Source organism: Ochlerotatus camptorhynchus, unplaced genomic scaffold (assembly GCF_037179485.1).
Source record: "Ochlerotatus camptorhynchus isolate MF236.1 unplaced genomic scaffold, CSIRO-AGI_Acam_v1.1 ptg000083l, whole genome shotgun sequence".
Classification (NCBI taxonomy): domain Eukaryota; kingdom Metazoa; phylum Arthropoda; class Insecta; order Diptera; family Culicidae; genus Ochlerotatus; species Ochlerotatus camptorhynchus.
In genome coordinates this window covers 1,706,746-1,726,047 of record NW_027040573.1, presented here as the reverse complement: position 1 = coordinate 1,726,047, position 19,302 = coordinate 1,706,746, and the positions used below count along the sequence as shown (strand labels likewise).

The following is a 19,302-nucleotide window of genomic DNA, read 5'->3' as shown; positions in this document are numbered from 1 at the left end:
ATTTCAATAATTTTATCACCAATCCATCAGAAATATGGCTGCGCATCGATAACAATGCTTCCAAATGTTAATTTTCAACAAGAAACTATTGAAAAACTGGTAAATGTCCAGCATTGTCCAAAAGCGTCGAATTAACTAACAAATCCACCAATTATCTACATGCATATGCTGCTTCCCCAGCACAGTCGTCAGAGAGTAGTAAGTAGATGAAACAAGTCGAAGCGGCATTTGCCTCCGATCCTCGGGCACGTGCAAATAGGGAGGATGAAATTGCGTAATATTTTGCACACTCATCGCCATACTGAGAACCACACGCTCCCAACGACCACACCACTGTGTGGTGGTGTTCGGTCGTCGAAATTAGTAGCAGCAGTAGCAGTGCTTTCGGCGTGTGCCGTTGAAAATTGTTCTCCAGTAACAACGAAAGGCTGCCTGAAAGCAGCGAGCTGCAGAGCCCACATAAGCAACCATCAAAGGAGGAAGAAGTTGCACCGATATGCTATGGATCGGAACCAGTAGCTCTTCGTGAGTCGCTGCGGGTCGGTCATCTAATCCAAGCGTGTCACCCTCGCTCCAAACGACATACAGCTCGACAGCCTCATCCGTGTTGAACACCTAGCTCAGAATTACTCAACCATCACTACAAAACGGTCCTTTTCAGGGCCACCAAAAATTTGTTAAAGAGTATTATTTGAACATTGGTCAAGGTCATCAGTTCCCGTAAGCAGCTAGTTATCAAGGCTCAACCTGTGTATAGAAGGTGTGGAATTGTAGGCCTGAATATATTGATGCAATTAGTTTTTCCTCGGCTTTCATTCCGCACGATTCGTTTCTTTCATATAATCAATCACCCTTGTAGTGACTTCGAAAAGATTGTTTCAATCGGCGCTTACATATGAAATTTAATGTAAATTATAGAGTTTTTTGTAGGTTACCCAAATTTATGAATGTTTTGCCACTAAATGCTGAGATAATTTATTGATTATTGAATTATCACACTGTATACCATGAAAAAGCAGCCTGTTTGTGAGTTTTTGCCTGTTTTCAAGTAAGGAGTTATCATAAAAACAAATCGCCACTGCGGTCCCACTGAACGGTGCTCATTCAATCACCGTAAGTGGTGGTGTTCAGTCCAGCAGCAGCAGTAGTAGAAGCAGCAGCAGCAACAACAACAATGAAAGGCTGCCTGCAAGCAGCGACCTGCAGAGCTCATATGAGCAACCATAGAGAAGGAGGAAGTCCCACCGCTAGGCTAGGATCGGAATCAGTAGCTCGTCGTGCTCAGCTCAGCATTACTCAACCATCACTACAAAATGGTCCTTTTCAGGACCACCATAAATTTGTTAAGAGTATTATTTGGACATTTGTCAAGGTCATCAGTTCCCGCAAGCAGCTAGCTATCAAGGCTCAACCTGGTCTCTATATAAGGTGTGAAATTGTAGGCCCGAATGTATTGGTGAGATTAAACATCGTCCGACCATTTTCCAGAACACGCTGGTAGGAAGTGTGCAAAATCCATATAGAATTTGATTTTTTTTTTTTTTTTACTTTATTATAGAGATTTTTAGCCATAGGCTAGTTCATCTCTTATATAGAATTTTAGAGAAGTGGGAATAATTCGATTGGGGTGTATATTCAGTCCCCAGAAAGCCAATAAAATCAAATTTGTGAGAAAATAAGCTCTCACGAGTTCAAGCTCTCGAAGTCCCTCCTTTTTTACATATTCTGTACAAACAATACTTTCCGCCCCGCCCCATTCGTATCATTCGTATGGAAATCCTGTGAGGGGAGAATTGAATACACTTCAATACCAAAATGCACAAAACTTAAAAATTCATAAATAACAAAAAATCAAAATACACCTTTTAAAGTCGGGTAGATGATTCTCTTCATCAACTTTCTCTTTGAAATAAATACTAAAAATTTGATACGCTTACAAATAAAAACCGGGTAGAGTTAAGATAATTGATGATTGATCAATTAAAAGAACTAAATGTTCACATTTGTTCCGTCTACTAGCGGTCCTACGTCAAGCTTCCGTTCGTGCCCCTAGGCACAGACCCTTCTACTTTTTTTTTACAATTTTTGAAATAACGCTTTTTTTAAATAACGCGGTTTTTTTACTAGGTTTTTTTTTTTTAAATAACGCGGTTAAAGACCCAAAATATTCTAAGTGTTTTCTGAGGAATGGGCTTAGCCAAAAACAAACTTGGAAATGTACTTCGAGTGGATTCACCGGACAATATGGGTACATACATATTTTCGGAACGGGAACGACGTGTAGAGGCCAGAAATCGATTATTCACGCCATTTTGGAATCCAAGATAGCGGCTTTCGGTTTTGTGAAAAACTGTCAAATAGCCAACGATATGGAAATTTTAGGAACGGAGATGACGTGTAGAGGCTAGAAACCGATGATTAACTCCATTTTGTAATCTATATGGTGACTTCCGGTTTGTGAAATGTAGAAAAAAAAATGTTATGCAACAAATTTTAATTAACGTTTATTTTCGATAATCTGTAATTAATATTCTTACATTTACAAGAATTTCATAAATTCAATGTTGAACAACATGTGATACCAGTGACTTGGTTGTGGAATGCATGTAGCACTAGAGGTTATACAAATGCAAGTGGGAATTGCCTGCACACTTAGTTTTTTCTACCGAGCTCGGCTGTGTAAATCTCGACAAAAATAAGTTTCACTGAGATCTCAGCAAAAGTGACATTTGATTGCTGAGTCTCGGATAATGCTTAGCTGAATCCCAGCAAACAAATTAAATCTTTGCTGAGATCTCAGTAAAACATGCCAAGAATTGCTCAACACAGCTCGGTAGAAAAAACTAAGTGTGTGGATAGTATTGTGTGTGGCAGGACAATTTCTCAAAATGGGATTATAGGGGAAATGGATGTAATGTCGGCCTAAATGCCCCTAATTTGGGCCCATACAAAAATTCAGCAATCGACTTAATTTTCAATAGCGACCAAAAATATCCATTAGTACCGTCCCAATGACGCGTTCATCTTGATAAAATTGATTATTTTTATTTTCAGATTTTTAGCAATGGGCCCAATCTTAGATCCATAGGCCAACATTAGAGCATTTCCCTTACCATCTGTTTTCTCTTTATCAATGATTCGCTCCTCAGCCGCTGCCATAAAACTCTATCTAAGTTACACACCTGTGTATAATCCTTATGGGCGGGGTTGCAGCGTGCTTATGAGCGGCGCGTTTTGACCGTCACCAAATGAGAATTTAAAATAAGCGAGACAGTACAACAGCTTTGTTGAAGCCAGCTGCTTTCAAGATGGCTAGGATTTACAGATGAGAGAAAATTCCGAAATGATGTGAACATTGCATTCGGAAGGCCTGGGACACTGGAAATCTTGGACGGTGGTTACATTCAATTATTCCTAATGTTTCTTCGAGAGCGTGGTTTAAAGGCTTGGGCTTAAGTCGTGACTTCATTCGCGTGATGAGTAGACTTATGTCCAACCACTACTCGCTAGATGCTCATCTCAATAGAATAAACCTCGTGGACAGCAACATCTGTCGGTGTGGAAACGGTTACGGTGACATCGAACACGCAGTTTGGCAATGTACGGATAATGACGCCGCCAGAGAGCGACTTTTGAATACCCTCGAGGCCCAAGGAAGACAACCTTATGTTCCTATCAGAGACGTGTTGGCAACCCGTGATCTCTGCTATATGCAGTCCGTTTATGTTTTCTTCAAATGTCTAGTATAAGAATTTAATTCCTTTTGTCTTTTGTCTCTCTTTATTAGTTTTTGTTTGTCTTGTCCCCCCGTCTCGATGAGTCATATCGTCGCCCACTGGTCACCCACCATACCCGGTCGAACTGCGGACGAAGCTAGAACAGCACTACCGTTCATACTGGCGACAACGCTCTGATGAGACAACGAAACCCTACCCCAAGCTCCTCCCTGATCCTATCCTTCGAAAATGTACCCTTCTAACCTCGAGTAAGCCGCGAGTAATCGGCCCAACTCCTACTAGACATAGAATTAAGTGAATTTTGTTACACACAGTGAACAATGAATTATCGGCTCCGTAAAGCTAACGCGATTGAGCCTTCCAAATAAACGAACTAGATAAAAAAAAACTATCTGTTTGTGTTAATAGATGGTCCATATTATAATGAGAAACTTTGCTCAAGACACCAAGTCACGGAAATACTTCGTTTCGGAGCTATGTATGCATTGCATTAATGCAGTGTGCATAAATGTCTGACAGTGGTCACTTGGTATATATAATTGAATAGATGAAGTGATGCATGAAAAATATCATCAGTCAACACGGTTCATTTCACAAAGTATTCATTAAATTATACGCTAGAAAACTAGCCTGAAAAAGCATGGCGATTGCATTATGACTACAGGAATCCCCCGAATAGCGCGCTTGGTGGTACCGTCGGTTGTATTCCATCCTAGTGAGCTATTTTTTTGTATGTGATTAGGGTCAACCAAAAACTTGTCACCTACAGAAAATCAGCTCAATTGTTGGAAAACAGCCGTCAAATTTCGTTGAGTGGACGGTACCACTCACCGCGCTATTCAGGAGATTTACTTTACAAACTACCTTTTTCACTCTTTACCAACTACCTCGCCGTTTAATTGCATCAGAAAGCCGCGAGGCGATGCGACGATGCTTTTTCACCAACTTGTACGTTGCGTTGATCATCTGTGAATCATCACACACACACATAGGGGAAATTCATCTATTATGGATCCCCTAGTAGATGTTTAGAGATTAAGACACTTGTTTTGTAAAAATTTCATCTAAAATAAGGGCTCAATTATTTAGGTATTTTACAGTACTGGCGTTATTTACATGAAATTGTATTTATTGTTTATGTTTTCAATCAGTATTTGACCAATATTTTCTATAAATGAATCGCACCATTTCTTCAAAAAAAAATGAAATAACATTAATACGTAAGTGGTCCACTATACACACTAAGAATGTTTCACAGATTTCTCAGCAGCTGAACGATCGGTAAACAGTTCGGTGATTTTTCACAGTTTTTCTGTAATGAAACCCCCCCATAATAGGAAAATATACCCTATCCATCAGGCAGTGCAAAAAACGTAAAAGTGTTTGCGCATCACATGCTTGATGTAGCGAAAAAGTCTACTTTTATACCATCCAACGCCACCACTCAATTTGCAACCCAACCGTAGTCAAGCCAGTCGACAATTGAAGTGCTAGTGCTTCTATAGTGGATGCTTGATCATAGACGGGTGAGTCTACATAGAAATCTCTTCAATGGCGCTTTGCTTTAGAAATGGAGACCCATTACATTAGTGTCATGGTGGCAGAAAGAGTAGAGAAATTCTTGTTAGAGGAATAGGCCTGTAGAACCAAGCATGCGGTAGTTTTAAGTGAGTTCTACAATGTATATTACAGATATGTAAAAACCACTGACACCCTCTCAGAATTCCACCAAAAGTTGGTTTTTCAACACTCATTAAATTTGTAGCTCATAAAAATCGTAGATTTTTGTGAATTTTTACTGGATTAAATATTCAATTCAAATTCAGTTCAATTGCAATTCAATCAGAGCTGCGGAGGCCAACTCCTTAAAAAAGTGTCCTCGTCTCCAACTCCGGCTCCTAGTTAATATATGTATACTTACCTTACCAATCAGGCTAAGGCCTTGTTGTCCTTTGCTGTCGGAAGAAGTCGTCTCCACTCTACTCTATCCATGGCCACACTTCGCCAGCCTCGTAGTTTGCGAAAAGTCCGCAGGTCGCCTTCTACTTGGTCGATCCACCTTGTCCGCTGCGCGCCTCTTCTTCTTGTTCCTGTTGGGTTGCTTTCTAGAACCATTTTCACTGGGTCGTCGTGCGGCATTCTTACAACGTGCCCAGCCCACCGTAGTCGCCCAATTTTTGCAATGTGAACGATGGATGGTTCTCCCAGCAGCTGTGCAATTCGTGGTTCATTCGCCTCCTCCACGTTCCGTCATCCATCTGCACTCCACCGTAGATGGTAATTAACACCTTCCGTTCGAAAACACCAAGAGCGGTGTTCCTCCACGAGCATAGTCCAGGCCTCGTGGCCATAGAGGACCACCTGTCTAATCAGCGTATGGTAGATAGTCAACTTCATGCGGTATATGTATGGAAAATGTTTTAAATATTTTAAAATAAGTGTTTAATCAACAGGTTTCCATATTTACATTTTAAAGTACCATAAGTTGGGTACCATTGGGCCAAAATTTAAAAATGTTTATTGAAGCTAATATCTTGAATATGCAGAAAATGATCACTAAAATATGTTCCTTGAACTCCTGGAGTAAAATGTATATAACCATGAACCAGTTGTTTTATTTAAATAGTGTAAAGTTAAGCGTCATAAATAGTAGCAAAAACATGTTTTTTAAAATGTCCATATGCAAACCAAAGGTTTAAAAACACTTGGATAAACACGCGATTTTTAGCCATTCATACGAAGTACGTTGCGATCTTTATTTTTTTGCGAAGATATTTTATCCAAATTTATGTTCAACCCACATAAGGCTTTATATTGATTTATTTTTTATTTAATTTTAGTAAAATGAGATCAGCCGCTGTTGGCATCGTCGTTAGTCACCATCGTCCTCAGTCGTCCGAAATCCTATCATCCTCGTCGTGGTCTTGGCAGATGTTGGCACATGCATTACAATGTCTCCGATTTTGCCAATGTAATCCAAAAGTGTTTTACAACATCACAGTGACATGACATATTTGAGCCATGGTAGTTACTAGATCGTAGCAATAATGCTTTACAGAAACAATTTGATCCAGTTTAGTTTTCTCTGTTATTAAATAATCAGTTTACAGTTTTTTCTTGAAGCCGGGTTAAATATTGTTGCTTTTTATGATGGGGAGGTTTTTTTTCCTTGATTTGTTTTCCGTCGATCTTGTTTTCCGTGCTGAGCACCAATGCTACCGACGCCAGAAAGGCAGCTCCCACACCTGGACCCTACCTATCGACCCATCAAACTCATGAACCGGGGACCTACGGCTTTACTTCCCTTCCGAATGAAGGCGTGATTAGAGATGTTATGCCTCAGAACATCCCGGCGGCGCCGACTGGGATTGAACCCAGGCCTGCTGGGGGTTGAGAGATAATCACGCTTACCACTACACCACCGGCGCCGCTATGATGAGGGGATTTATTGAGTTTATTTTGCTGAGATCAAATTAATCGAAATTAGTTATAAGCAAACCACCAAATTATTACCCTGCACCGGAACCTGAACTCGAACTCAAGACGACTGCATTGGCAAACCTTGACACTACCAACTTCGCTACGCCAACACTTTGAGCTGAAACCTACATGACCTTCTACAACATGATCGTTGAGTAGAGGCTTTATAATAATGCACATGAATCACTTTTCTCAACTAGTTAGTTCAGCTTTGTAAAGGAGCAGAGAAAAAGCTGTAAAACTGCACACGTCTAAAAATAAACCTAGTTGGATGTAAAAATGCTTCCAGAGTAGCGCTAACACAATTTATTACCTGAATACAGGTTGTTTAGTTGTTGAAAAAGCACTTTTGATGTTTATGTTATTCAGCAAGACTGGTTGGTTGTGTAGAAGTCATAAAATAAGTAATATATTAACTTTGTTAGCATTGTTGGGCTGCTACAAGTTGAAAGTTGATTAGTATGTGTATATAAGTGACATTAGCGTTTATTGGCTGAATAATTGAATTGAATAACAGCATTCAGTGCGACTGACAAATTGAATAAAAGTTGAGAAAAAATTGAGTAAACGCTCTCTAAAACTATTTTGCTAGCTTTTGCTTGTAGCTGTACCTGCAGCTTTTTGACGTAGGACTACGTCTGTTAATTTCATATGGGGGTACACTTTGTGAAAACCAAAAATGGAACATGTAACGAAATTATGAAAGATTTTGAACGTTAATAACTCAGCTGCCCCTGGACCAATTTCAATAGTTTTCTCACCAATCGATCAATAATATTTCTACGCATCGATAGCAATCCGACTGTTGATTTTTAACAAGAAACTATTGAAAAAGTGGTAAATGTCAAGCATTGTCCAAAACCGTCGACATAACTAACACAAATCCATTAATTACGTACATGCATATGCTGCTTCCCCAACACTGTCATCAGAGAGTCGTTAGTAGACGAAACAAGTCGGAGTGGCATTCGCCTCTGATCTCCGGACTTGTGCGAATAGGGAGGATGCAATTGCGAAACATTTTGCACACTCATCGCCAACGACCACACAAAATGCTCTCCAGAGTTGTAATCTTGTAACCAAACTTAGAAGCAAGGGTGCAAGTGATTTCGATCGATTCTCTTCATCGACTTTCTGCTTCGTTAATAACTTGACGGCAAACACATTCATTGATACGTTTGGTGTTCTGGATGATAGAAGAGCATAGCAGAAATTGTGCGAAATAGGCTAGTGAAGCCATGGCCATCAAAAGAGGAAATCGATGAAGAGAATTGACTTTCACCCCTCTGCTTCTAAGCCCCTTAATTCAGTCGTCGTCATAGCAATGAAAACTAGCACCGCACCACTTTTGGTTTTTGGGTTACACTTGCTGGTTGCAATTCTGCTGCTCGACTTATTTCGAAGGATCACAAAAAACATGAAATTACACTATTTTCTAGGGATGCCTAAAAGTTCAATTAGATTTTTCCATCCATTCGATTAAATATTAATTGAATTTTTAATTATTTGAGCGCGTAACCGAAATCCCTTCTCATTTTTACTCGTTTGATTTAGCGCAGTAGAGAAAATAAATAAAAGTACTAATTTATCTGAACAGGCATAGAGAGAACCATAACGTGAAACAGGATCATAAATTCGCCGAAAAAACGGTTGAGTGTCTTTCTGATAAAATCTTAGATTCCCCAACTTGTTGAGAGCAGGAGTTTAACGAGAAAAACAAAAAAGGAGAGGAACTGAAAACACAATTAGAGTTGAGTTTCGAACCCCTTCGGATAGGTTGTGTTTTAAGTTTGCTCTCTGTTTTGTGCGTGCGTTCGCTTCCATAGTTTTCGGCTGCATTTGCTTGATTAGCGCTGGCACTCTGCCTCCCGGACGGTTGTACGTGTGTGATTGGTGCTTTTCTCGGTTTCTGGGAAGTTTAAGAATTGAGAAAGAAAACGTGAAAGAGAAGAGATGTCGCTATCTGCGTTGTTTTTTTTTTTTTTTTTTTTTTTTCTTTGCTTGTGTTCCCGGACTAGAAATGTGAGGCATCGCGAGTGATAGTTTTTAATTTCAGTTTATTTACGCGTTGTATTCTAATCGTCCTATGATGATATCGGTGATCAGATGTACTCCAGGAGGTTCTGTTGCGAATCTGCAGTTAGCTTCCAATTAAGTAACGTATGCAAAGGAGTGGTTAATGGCCTCAATGCTTCGGTGTAAAAAGAAAACGCGTGCTGGAGAGTAGTGGCAAGAATGATACATGCACAGTTCGAAAAGTAGTGTAATTTTCTGTTCAATATGATGCACATAAATGGAGCGTCACATATCATATACGTTTATATTAAATATCATGTACAGTTCTGGCACATTTCATGTAATGTAGCAAATATTGTAAATAAAAGCCCATCTTTGTAAACAACATTGAAGTTGCTCGGTTGCGTGAAATGAAAACCAAATCTACGTGAATAAATGTTTACATCACATTTAAAATTCAGAATTTTTATCTGTGTGGAACAGCTTCGAAAACATGGAAATACAGGATTCTTGCAGATAATTTTGGTGAGATCTTTCCTTTTGTATTTATTTAATTGTTTCTATTTTCATATAATATTTACTTTATATTGCCGAATAGAGATTCCTAAATATATTCCACTCACTATTAACACAAATGTTCACTCCCGAGACATTTTTGAAGGTAGTATGGGTTTCCTGTACCTTCTTAAGTAGATGTTGAACTAATTTTCCTTGCTATCCTCTGCGATTTTAGGGATGTGGCCAGGTGCATAATGTGATGCTTGTTTTGCAAATTTTGATGTGTGAAAAACAACTAATTCTAAGTTTTTTTTTCACGGCAACACGATATTTTCTGCAAAATGTATTGGTTGACCATTATACAGCCCCCCACGTTTTGTGCAATCGCATATGCTAAGCTATTCTATGCTTATAACTAAAAAGGGGAGGAGCTTAAGCTGGGTGGATACTGATATTCTGCGGCCTTCCAACCTGTCGCAGAAACCATTTCAACCCCTGTCCAGCAGCAGACGGGCCTAGACTCTTGCAAGTGCCCAATAGAGTGATGCAAAATTTGAAAATTTCGCTCCACAATACTTAAACGATTCCAAATCGGATCCTGACTAACCTTTCAAAATTTGAACCCATTTGGTGAGAAACTGAGATGGCACAAATCATTTGAAGGTTGTATGGGAATTACTATGGTAAAACCAAGATTTTTGTTCATGTCAATCTAATAATTCACCATATCGGTCTGCTTCAAAAGCTTTCAACTGTAGGGTTAACTACCCCATTTCCGGCCTATTAAGCAAAACCCGCACTTAGTCTTTCTTAATCTAGCGCAGTTTAACACCAAACGGAATGTTATTATTACTGATGGGTTCCAAATTTATTTACCTTTCCGTATGTACCGTAAGATTTGATAAATAGAAATCAATCGTTGAGATATTGTCAAAAGTCTAACACTGCTTTTTGACGCCAAACTCGGCCTACGGATTCTAAATTCGGCCTAACGCATTGAAACGCCATTGAAATGCCAATGAATTCACTTCGGCCTATCGGATGAAGATAAAAATGGCTTCGGTCGGAGCGCTTCTTTTGTTTTTAAGAATAATGGCTGCAAACCTTTGTATCACGCGTTCTCACTGACTTCGATCCGTAGATCATTAACTAAAGTATCGTACCAAACGCATAATTGACTTGTTCACTCTGAAATCATGGATTTATTTGATGTTTTCTGCTCGATAGGCCCAAAATGGGCAATTAGGCCGAAGTAGTTCTCTACTTACTTGTAGTAAATTTTCCCAGCTACAACTTTGCTTAAGACCACTTTTTGATTAAATGCAAAGATCGAAAGTTATCAATGGTTCAATGCACTGATGTCTTATGATCATGCTCAATCAACTACTCAGCAGGCTACATTGGTGTTTCTGGGGCGTTGAATAGGACACAAAAATCATGGTTACTATGTCACACTGCAAAATACAGCGTTGCCTAAAGAGCAGCTGCTTGATCATGTCATAAGTTTACCAATCTCTTAAATAATTAATAACTTTTTCCTGTCTCGTTTTACATAGAAACAATCTTGAGCAAAGATGTAGCTGAATTTTCTATAAGAATGGCTATCGAACTGTTTCGCAGTTTAATATGGAAAAAGACTAGGAGGCAATGAACAAAAAGTTGAGATTTCCCATAGTAATTTACATGTAAACTTCAAATGGCTTGTGCGAAGTCTGTTTCTAACCAAATGAGTTGTAACTTTGGGAGGCTAATCAGGACCCGATTTGAAACCATTTAAGCACTGTGGAGCGAAAAAGTCAAATTTTGCATCAGTCTAGTGCCCAATCATTGAACCGAAGAATAAGGAATTGTCCGGTCCGGTTTGCTGATCCAGCTGCTTACACGTCACTATCATCTTTCATATGCTTTAAGCCTGTACTACCATTGGCCCTTTTTAGGGCCACCAAGATTTTCCAAAAGATATAAATTTCTGAACATGTCCCAACTAGAATTCATATCAAAAGATTCTTTTCAGGGCAATCATAGTCATGCTGCAGTTAACAAATAACATTTATTATATAAGACCACGTAGTCCTACGTCACCATTGCGTACAACCCCATCCCTTGTAGTTTTTTTTTTCAGTTACTTTACAGCACAACGCTGGAAAAGTTGGTTTATAAAGCTGAAAATGTTAGTTGGGTGGTTCCTGTATTTTAAATATTGTATTATGGTACTGTTTGGCGTTAATTTTAGTGAGAGATTTGCTCTCACGGTGTGGAGAATACCAGCGTACGTTGTGTTGAGCCCCTCTACGTCTGTTATGTAATTTACGGTATTAGATGTGTTGTTTACATAACACATTTCTAGTATCGATAAATGGAGGCGAACCAGCCCAAGGCTGAAAGCCTCATTAATAAAGTTAAATAACAATAGTATCTATAAAGCATTAATAGAGCGATGATAAATGAAAATTTAAAAAATTTACGATATTTTTTGCGTTGCTTGGGAGGTTGATCGGCCACTTTTTGTTCGAAGATCGCAGAATCATGAATCTGGATCTGTCTATTTATGATCATGTGTAATGGAATCATCCAATTATATGGGATTATATTACCTCGTCTTTAACTTCTTCTGTTTTCCTTATGAAAGAAAAACATATTTCTTCATTATAGTTTAATATGTATCTTATAGGAAAAAGCTCAGCTTTCGAGTGGCCCGCTTAGTATTTCCTTCAAGGAGGTAATGTAATGCGAACTTTTTTTTTATCATAAACAAAAACTAACATGGCCAAATTCAAATAAAATCCTTAAAGTTTCTCTTTTGAATTAAATGAAAATATACGGAGTTTTTGCAAGAATTTCTATAGATATATTGTGTAAAATCATCCAAGAGTATTAGAACCTCAAATCTGCTTCTGCGACAACTGCTCAATATTGTAATGTTTTGAATGATGATTGCGATGCCGCTTAGCTCAACTGGTATAGGCGCAGCTACAAAGCAAGACCATGCTGGACATGGCTGGGTTCGATTCCCAGTCCGGTCTAGAAATTTTTCGTGTTGGTAAATTTGTCGACTTCCCTTGGCAATAGAGTATAGTAATTACCACACAATTATACTAATGCCTGGTACAGTCATCGAAGAAAAAATTGTACAGGCATCGAAAGTTCTCAATTAATAATTGTTTATGTGCTTCTAGAATGCAAAGTTGAGAGCATGCAATAAACAAATATGCATACGATAAGCAATAAGCTTGAAATGCGAGGAAGAAAAACTTGAAGAAGATGCCGCTACACTCTGGGGGGTTAGTGGTGGGGCTATCATCAAGAAAAATGAACTCAGACTGTTTTGATTGAATTCCGACCTTCACAGAAAAAAATTCTGAATTTTAACTGTCGCATAAAATCTCCCTTGATTTAATTTTGAGCTATACTTGGCATGAACAGCAAAAGCGTGTACAAGTTTGCATACAATATTGCTAATTTATGCGGTATTGCGCTTAAATTTACACGAAATATCGCGTAAATTTATGCCAAATCTAGCGTTAATTTTATGTGCGCTATATCTCGCAGAAATTTACATGAATTTTTTGAACGGTGTTGAATTCGACTGCACAAAATGTTGTTTCATATTTAAAGAATTTGTAAAATCATCCAGATTCAAAATGTTGAGTAAATTTCTTTTTCAAAGATTTTGTAAATGTGTGGAAAAGAGTTAGCATTGGACATTAATAAAATTTAAAAAATAGAAAATTACTCTTTCTAACGGTATACGATTTGCTTTGTCATTTACATTTTTTCAAATTGTTACCTTCAATAACACAACGTCAGTACTCACTCACAATGGCATCACCGGAGCATCAGTAGTAGTGAAAAATGACGGCCGATGGACCATCGCATCGTAATTCACTGAGACGGAAAATGAAATTATAGAAGCGATGATGATTCATGATTTGCGGTGGAAAGAAGGATAATATTCATGATAAAATTGGAACACTTGCTACGGCACCATTACACAATGAAGAGCATTCTTGCAGCATCAGCCAGCACCGTTAGTACTAGTGCGATAGTTATGTAGTTACTTTCCCCGGGCATTGTGAATCTCAGCACAAATGTTACCATCATTGGCACCGTCGCCGCTCGCACCCGTGAATCCTTCGACCGCCAAACGACGGGACTATTCATCATCAGCTGATATGTTTCGGGTGGTAAGCTTTTGGGAGTCTTCAGACCACGAATATTGCAGACACAGACAAAGCCCCAAAAAGGATTGGAGATTTCACTTGTCTTGTTGGTTCGCTCTCGTTTCTGGAATGGCTAGATATGGAAACGGTTTTGTGTGCAGTCAGTAGTGGTTCTTGGTTTAGCAACGATAGCAGTGGGGGAAACAATTTCCATTCATTTTCCAAAAGTGAATCCCATGAGATGCGGTTGAATTCGGACAGAACGAATCCATGGTATCTGAAAGTAGCCACTACAAACAAGAAAAGCACAAAACTGGGAGGAAAGTGCTTGTAGGAATGTGTATGAAATGTTTTTATCGCTTCATGTCCACACGTGGTTAGTTGGTGGATGACGCAGTTCGTGATGCGATTGATATGCTTTGTTGTATTGAAATCGCTGTGTTTATGAATGATGAAATGAAAACTTGTAATAATGAATTATATGCCTGGTTAATTGAACCAATGATGCAACCATTTTAAAGGGTTCCAAGGGAAGATAAACAACAATTGAGCATTTTCTATAATTTCCACATCGGAAGTTGAAGCGGATAGCGTATCTTTAAGCAGAAGTCGATATTCACTGTGATTATTTTTGAGTGACATTGTACACTAGCTTAAACTACTGGATTATAAATAACCACAGTGATTATTCCCTACCGAGGATGATCTTGAAACAAGGAAAAAAATGAGTTAGTTGTCTTCATCTATGTGATTCCTAATCTTCTATTCGTTGTTCCCTAGTTTGAAGTGGTTAAGACAAGGGTTCTGATGCATGATATCGGTGTCATACCTTAATTTTGTTGCTAAGGAATCCAATTTTGACTGTTAAAGGGGTGCGCCTTTGGAGGGTGTTTCAACACTCCGAAGGGTATAAATAGCGGGACCTTTCAATTAGAGTCAGATCCTTGCGATAAATGCAAGAGTGGCAACTGTAAAAAAAATCGAATACTTCATCATTTCTCAATAGTGATGGAGTAATACGACATGCACTAAACTAAGGACACGGGATATACTACAATAGATAAATTTACTGGTCGCAGGAGTGTTAGGTCCCGAACAGAGGAAAAAAAAATATACGTGCCTTCCTCCCATATTCAATAGCTCGAGATCTTGATCAGCTAGAAAGTTGCTGTCTTCGCCAAAGTTGTTTAGGGGATCAAGACTTTTTGGCTGGTAAACAGTAGTTAATAATTTTCTCACCACGTGGCGTTAGTATATATGTACACTTCTCGCATATGCTATATCTCGTATTCTGGTTAAAACCTCCAAAAATATGAATTTTGGTTCTTGGATCTTCTCTTTGAATTTTCAGTTCTGCAGCAGTGAAAAACTTTTCGTAAGCTGGTTTTTTGGAAAAGTGTGGAGGAAAGTAGACAGAAGCGAAAAGATGTTCTTCGCCGTTTATTAAAATTTTAACCCACACATCTTCAATTTCTTTTTGGCTTTCGCTAGCAATTTGTTAAGCTTGAAATGTAGCGTTCACAGCAATAAGTACACCACCACCTGATTTTTTACCTGATAATGATAAATCGCGGTCACATCGAATAACGCAAAATTTACTTCTTCGCTATTAATACTATCAGACCAACTAGTTTCTGTTCCAATTATTATATCATATGTGCATCCGCTTATTGTACCAATCCCGATGAACATGACGAAGAGTTGGCTGCCGAGAAAGAGCTGAAAGACCTCGAACGGACCTCGAAGAGGAGATCCAGGAGAAGGAGTTTGCGATCGAAACCAAGCGGATCGCCGAAGCTAAAGGCTGGCGCACAATAGACACGTTTTCGGGTTTTTTGACAGATAATGCATGGGCTAACTGTCGGCTTCGTATGCTTTTTCTGTTCTACAATGTGCGTCGTTCTACAAGCTTACTGGTATAGTCGAAAGCGTAGATAGATCACAAAATAAAAAAGACAAAAAACCATTACATCGCCTGTAAGGTCAACTTCTAACATTCGCTGCGATGTTCATGAACAGAGGATGATAGGAAACGGAACTAACATTCATTGCGTGCAGATAAAATGAGGGGTTCGTCGATTTTCCTATGTTTCGAGGGGTGCATCGATTAGCTTGGAACCGAAGATAGAACCAGAGTTGAGCCAAAAAGTTGAGCTCGTTTCTTCGGACCTTCTGGTCTTAGAGTTACCTTTATGGTAATACAGACCAGGGTTTGAAACAGTTGACGTTTTTTACTACACTCGCTCATAATTCCTCAATTTTGTGTTAATTAAACCATATCTGATCAGAAATGTGTTTACTAGGACATCATTCCTTGGTATGTTCAGAATTCACACAAGCACAACATCAGCAGCTCTTATTATAAGAAAAACCAAAATACATACATTCGCGACGGTTTTCGGCGACAGTGTCGTATGACAGAGCCTGTCATATGACCTTTTAGTTTGGTACTGTACTAGCTTGTTTTTTAAGTGTCGTAGGCAAAGGCAGTCGATTATCACAGAAAATGTGTCGACTACCGTGACCACTTACACTCTATTAGAAACGAAAAATTAACAGGGCCAAACAAAAAGTTTTTGGACATTTGTTCGCACTTTCTCGATCTAGCACACAGGAATGAATTATTCGGTTCGGATTTACATGAAGGTGAATAAGTGATTATTTTTAACAACACGTTGATATTTTACCTCTTACAGGTCCAAGTTGTGACAGGTTCTACGTATATCGGAAAACATCATCTTCAAATACATAAAAAAAGATATATAGCTACAGTGCGTGTACATTCAAATATGAATTAGAGTAATACAAGCATATCATTTATCGTTATCAACATATAATTAACGTGTAATGCTCAGTAATTGAAAGAATTCATAGGGCACATTAATATTTTACTTAATTCAACAGATTGCTTTTTAATACTATCCACTCCTACATAACGGACTTTTCTTATACTTAGTGAGGCCTGTACTCGAAAAAAAAATGCACCAGACAAAAGTGCTCGCCAAAAATTTATTTTAAGTCGGATCCAAGAGTCCGATCCAAGAGTTAATTTGTTAGTAATATGACTAACGGAAATTTAAGCATTTACACTATTTTTTTAGTTTTGTGACCGAACCTCAGTTCTTTGATTTGGGGTTACTTTGATAATGCTCGATGAATGTAGAAAAAAAATGGAAGAAACTCAAACAATTATGTTCTTTAAATATTAAACTTTGAATGAATATATAATCAGAAAACATCATAAGCAATAAGAATACAACATTGGATATGTTATGGCTAAATTGGAAATACATTTCATACCTGATGGTTTGAATATTTTTTTAAACAGGAAAAAAATCACGAAAATTGTTGTTTTAATATGTTTGTAAAATATGTTACACATACTATATAAAAACTATATACTATATAAAAACAGTCTAGACTACATACAATGATTATTACAATGTTTACTTACATACTATGCATTAATTCTATTATGTTTTAGCTTAGTTTTTATTTGCTGCTTGGACATAGTGATGTCAATAGTACCGCAATGCAAATTATACAGGCGCATCATTCCATTTATTGGGCTATTTTTTGCATAGTTTGTTCTGTACGATTTTTCAGAAAATAAATTCCGTGTTCTAAGATATCGACAAGGTGTGTAAAAGTTTAATTGTGCGAGAATTTCTGGCGAATCTATGCGCATTGAAATAATGTCGTTGATGAAGAAAAGCATTGCAAATTGGCGGCGCTCCTTAAGTGTTTGTATATTGATGAGCATGCAGCGCGCATCATAAGATGGTAATGGAAATGCAGTCCAATTCAATTTACGTAAAGCATTTAAAAGGAACTGTTTTTGGACAGATTCTATGCGTTCTTCGTGTATGGAAATGTATGGATTCCATACTAGGTTGCAGTATTCCATAATTGGCCTTACATATGTGGTATATAATAGCTTAATAGTGTATGGGTCTTCGAAATTATGACTGAACCTTTTAATGAAGCAAACAGAATGCTGCTTTACTAATGATAGTATTATAATGTTCTATAAAAGTTTGTTTGGAGTCAGTGAAACCGAGCACTCAGTCAGTAGCTCAGTCAGCATGTTTATTCTTCCGTGATGGTACCCAATCCCTGTTTTGAATGACTGAGCGTACAATTTTTATGGAAAAATGCCTCAATTGACCACTTGTCAAGCAGTTTTGGTGTGACTTTCTACCAGCAATTTCACAAAATTGGGCCAACTAATTTCTATTTTTTTGTGAAACGCACAAATCTTCTTTCTTCTTTTCTATATTTAACGTCGGTCTCTGTTCCGCAATCTAGTACCAATCACCGACGGACATCGATTGCCATCCATTGACGGCAATCGAATGTGCAAGAGAGGCAGCTTCCACACCTGCGTAGGATATCGCACCCATTCAACACACATGGGCCGGGACCAACGGCTTTACTGCACCCGTATTTTTTATTTTATCATTAGGGTGACCATTTCCATGTTTCCAATTTCTTCAAAAATTCATTACTTTTGAACCACTGAGCCGATTTCAAAGATCAAAATATCGAATGAAAGGTAATTAAAAATAAATTTAAGAAAAAGTACAATGATATCAAAAATTAAAACGTTGTATTGCTAAACATTGATTGTATTTGTTTTTTTTTATGGTTTTCGTGGTTTGTAGACAGAGGTTTTTCTCGAATACTCCTATGCGACTTGACTACCATGCGTCTCCATTGATTTATAGTGACTGTAACATGGTTACATTATCTACACTTATTTCAATTTCTGATCCTAGACTACCATAACCATGAAACCCAAAACTTGATAACTTCAAAAATATAGAACTCAAAAATGAAAAAAATACATCGCTGATTTTTTAAATGTTGTCAGAAAAAGCCTAAATTTTCAAGGAAAAATATAACAATATACTATATTGCACCCTCTGTCTAGAAACCATGAAAACCATAAAAACCAAATACAATCACTAGTTTTCAATACAAAATCCCAATTTAGAATATCATTGTATGTTTCATAAAAGTATCTTTAATTACCTTTCATTTGATATTTTGATCTTGGAAAACGGCCAAGCGGTATCGTATCTTTTGATTTTTGATTTTTTGAAAAAAGACATTTTTGAAAAAAAAATTATCGAAAACAATCGATTTTTTTAACCACTCTAACATAAAAATGGTCACCCCAATGACAAAATAAAAAAGTATAGGTCTTATATTTTGTGATAAGGAACAAAACTAGATTTTTTTTTCCAAATTCTGAGAACCACTTTATTGTTTTGCTATGGAATAGCTGTATAACAATGATGTTAAATCACAAATTTCAAACCAAATCCAGTAAATTACCCATGACCAATTTCCCATAGCTGTAAATTCAAATATTATAGCCTTGATTACATCTCTCTTACAACCTATCC

At 37.8% G+C, this 19,302-nt stretch overlaps 1 protein-coding gene across 1 annotated transcript in view; it reads left to right on the top strand.

Moving 5' to 3' along the window:
- The window catches only part of LOC135698192 (M-phase inducer phosphatase), a 431,658-nt gene that overhangs the window by 382,902 nt on the left and 29,454 nt on the right, over window positions 1-19,302 (top strand). The window lies entirely within an intron of this gene.